The 4,109-nt window shown below is 32.8% G+C and overlaps 3 long non-coding RNA genes across 3 annotated transcripts in view; all 3 read right to left on the bottom strand.

Annotated features, from left to right (window-relative positions):
* The window catches only part of LOC122636802, a 268,896-nt gene that overhangs the window by 124,673 nt on the left and 140,114 nt on the right, over positions 1-4,109 (bottom strand). The gene's annotated exons all lie outside the window — the stretch shown is intronic.
* Positions 1-4,109, bottom strand: part of LOC122636791 — an 80,039-nt gene that overhangs the window by 23,466 nt on the left and 52,464 nt on the right. The window lies entirely within an intron of this gene.
* On the bottom strand, positions 3,378-3,942 carry LOC122636788. Its single transcript, XR_006329055.1, has 3 exons — positions 3,795-3,942; positions 3,529-3,711; positions 3,378-3,449 (listed from the first exon to the last, which is right to left on the bottom strand). It is a non-coding gene; the product is annotated as an uncharacterized LOC122636788 (long non-coding RNA).

Here is a 4,109-nt window from a genome sequence, read left to right as displayed (position 1 = left end):
CCAAGTTTCCCAGATTCTAATTTTATAGCTAAAACGCACGGGGATAAAAATTTCCCCTTACCTATATTCATGTAGTTAAATTTATATACACTTTATATGTACACACGAAAATATCTCATAAATCTTGGAATCTTCTAATGAGAACTTTACAAAAATTCGTCTGCGTTTTAATTTAGGTAATCACATAAAACTATAATTATTTATATTATAATTATTGGAATTAATTGTAAAATCTTATACGAAATTTGTAGTTTCTTTCATAAGTTCAAGATATATTTAAAAATAGTATTCTAATATTACTGGATATTAATGATATTGCAATTTTCGTACTATGTAATTTTTACCGTAAAATCTTCTGTCGTAAAAAAATTTTTTCATCAGAAATTCTATCAACTTTCACATTCCTTGAAAACATTTTCTACTAATTTATCTCCTTTTCTTGTAAAAAAGTGCATATTGCTCAAGTTATCGAAGATTTCGTTTTCGTAATAGCACAGTAATAAAAAATATGTATGTGGAGAAAATCTTTCGTCATATTTCTTTTTTTCCTGCTATTTTCATGGAAAGGCTACCTTCCTAGAACATTTATAACTTATACTTTCAACCATGTCGGTCGATTAGTCGGACAACGATAAATAAAAAATTGGTTGAGATTGGTCGAGAAATTCATTTCTCCTCAACACATATCCTTTTCGGCCTTTTCAACTATTTCAACAAGAAGAAAAGAAAAAAAAAAAAAGAGAAAAGTACCATGTCGAATTAAAAGATATTTGTTCAATCATAAAAGAGAAGTTCATTTCCCCTTAATTATCTTCATTTTCGAACTTTCCGTCCGTAAAAGCAATTAATGTGCGTAAAACGTAATAACCATTTGTGCCCAGAGTCCTTTCGGTCGTAAGCTCTCAACAAATCGATGGCACTTTATCGCGCAAACGTACTCCAACAATTCACATCACATTATATATCATAATTTTAAAATCACATAATGTATTATAAAGATGCTTGGTTTATATAAATTCGTAGATATCAAAGAACTTATTTCGTCATAAAAAGACAAAAATTTTATTCTGGATTATTTTCTACGAAATGTATGATTAGTTTTCAAAGAATTCTTTCACAACATTTTCATCTCTTTCATCAAGGAGCTCTTCGTTCTCTTGCTAGATGATATAACTATCACTTCTGACCTTTACTTCCGGATTAATATTTATTTTTTCTAACGTATATATATAAATGTCTTTCTGGAATTCCTCTTCACTACTTATATCTACAAACGTATTCGGAGAAAATCTTTCGTCACATTTATGGTTTCCTAATATTACATTTTCTCTTTCCCGTATTTCTCCTCCGAGAGAACCACTCAAAATGGTCAAATTACCAAGTTATATGAAAATTATATCAGTCGGTTTTACGAAAAAGACGTACATTCACAATGGTCTGAGGGCTTCGCTAAACCACATAAAGAAAATGATAACGAATTGTCTACATTGGTACGCGGGTACGCCCCGTACGAGGTAGTGATGTTTGATGGAATAAACAAGTAATCATAAAACTGAGGAGATTTTCGAAGCTGAACTCGCTCAGTATTGAAACTTCTACTGAAATAGATAGTTTCCTAGACGAATAAGTCAGAAAATCAGAAACGTAAAATTCTTTTGGTACATATCGTTTCGCAATTTCGTAATATACAATTTGAGATTACAAACCCGTTTATTTACTTCTTTCTTTTTCATTAAGAGAATGGCAAAATATCCAAACACGAGTGAGCTTCGTGTCATAAGTAGTACTGAAGAGGAATTCCAGATAGACATTTATACAGATACATTAGAAAAAATAAATATTATACAGAAAGAAAACGACAGGAGTGATAGTCATTACATCCAACAAAAAAAACGGACATCTCATTCATAATGCGAGGGATCATAATGTGGAAAGAGAATTGATTCAACATTTATCACAGACGTTCTAGAAAATTACGAAGGACAAAATTTTAATTTTTTTGCAAAGATATACGATCCTCCATGTTTACAAATTCCCCTGTCAACGGGTATTGATCAGGCTTTAACGATCGGCACGTACGCCTTACCTACTCTCCTACTTACCGTCCTGCACCATGATATTAAACGATTTATTATTACCTCTCTCCGTGCACGTGCGCGCTTACGTACGCGAGTTCAAGTGGGCGGGAATGAGTGTGCCTGTCTGCGTACATCTTCTCTTTTGATTTGAAAACAAGAAAGGTATTTTTTTATTAGTTTCCTCACATAAAACCAAACAAAAAAATCGATAATACGATTAGCGAATTTTTATTTTTTTTTCAATCTTATTTTTTAATTTTAATTATGTATTTAGCCGTATCATTTAATCTGATTAAGTTTTTTGCAGATCCATCTACCACGACTGATTTGATTCTTCTGCATGAACGGGTACAATTTCCTAGAAATTTACTCCCTATCGGAGAATGCAAAACAATGATCTCATTATACCTCCAGTTATATAATATTTCGTATATTATGTTCCAAATCAATTTGATGCTGAGAAAATAGTCCATTGCTCTGCAGATAGATATCTGCTTCGTCTGATGATAGGAAAACAAATGAAAACATATTTTCCTTATTATCAAGATAAGACAGGAGTCGTACGCATACACCCACACAGGACCGGGCACTCAAACCCGCCCATTCGAACTGGCGCAGATAGGCGCGCACCAGAGCACACGCAGATAGAGGGAGATAATAACGAAAGGTTTAAAACGAAAGTACTTGACGATAAGTAGTACGGAAGAACGTAATAATAATCGGTAATTCACGCTACGCAACAAATTTCAATATATATGAAAATAGCTCATTAAATATTACGAATATTTTGAAGTACATGTCGTGAATATTATGACAAACAATTTGAAATACAGAATTCGGCATTTCTCCTCTCGTAATTATATCGAACGGTTACCTAATTTAAATCGATGGGATAACGATGACGTGACTGTTGATTTTCCATTTCCGTATAATTTAAAAGTATTTCCTGGTAACGTTATTACTTCTAAAAACGGTGAATCTTTTCATCGTCCCTGTATGTTACCTCCCTCAGTTTCATTTGAATTCCCCTTTGACCATTGCCACGCGTAGAACGTCCGACGCCCCTTCGCCAAATCTCTCTAAGTATAATCCCACGTGAATTACACGTCAAAGCCGCTTACGTTTGAATCCTTTGAAAACGGTAAATCCCTCTCATTTCCTCTTACCGCCGTTCCAAGCTTTATAAAACAATGCCATGTTGGTCTTTGCAAACTTCGTCGGAAAAACAAAAATATTTTTTCTCCTTTTTCTATTTCCTAAGTATTCCGATTCACATAATGCACGCAATAGCAATAGCTAACGATATTCCTTCGTTGGTTAGAATTTCCCATCGTTTCTTCAACCACTCTTCCGTTATAACGATCCAATGCGCTATAATATAAAAGTTGAAATTAATATAGAAAAGTGAATAAGATACGTGACAAGTTACTTATATCTGATCTCTTCGTACCTCGTGTATTATAATTCAATATTGAAGTCGATGGTTGCTATAATAATGTTCTAGCAATAGCAACATGCTGCTTTCATACACCAGATAATTAGATTCCTCTTCCACCAACTTGGGTTTCCGATTATTTGCAACATTTGTAATAAATTTGTAAGCAGCATCAGCTTCCTCCAACGTTTTTACAATCTGACACATTAAATGACAAATGACATGTAACGCAAGATACTATGAGAAAATATTAAAATTTCTATTGATATATTACTATTCACCTGGTCTCCTTCATTCAGCATCTTGCTTCCCATATCTATAATATTCCTCATTACACTAGTTGATAAATATATGGGTTCTTGATTTATATTATATTAATTAACTAATACAATACTTTAAGGATAGCTACAGTTAAGAGACCTAATGTCCCTCTCATCAATAGCAATATTCCCTTAGCCATCACAAAAACTGTGTAAAAATTCAGTAAATGAAATAAAACGTACCTATGATACAGATTTTATCTCAAATATTATACGTTCGAATAAAAAATTTACATCTTACTTCCAAAATATCTTACCATTCGATAAACACAGCAT

The sequence above is a fragment of the Vespula pensylvanica genome, chromosome 23, assembly GCF_014466175.1.
Source record: "Vespula pensylvanica isolate Volc-1 chromosome 23, ASM1446617v1, whole genome shotgun sequence".
NCBI classification, from domain to species: Eukaryota; Metazoa; Arthropoda; class Insecta; order Hymenoptera; family Vespidae; genus Vespula; species Vespula pensylvanica.
The sequence above is the reverse complement of the archived record's forward strand: the minus strand, read 5'-3'. Positions and strand labels throughout refer to the sequence as shown.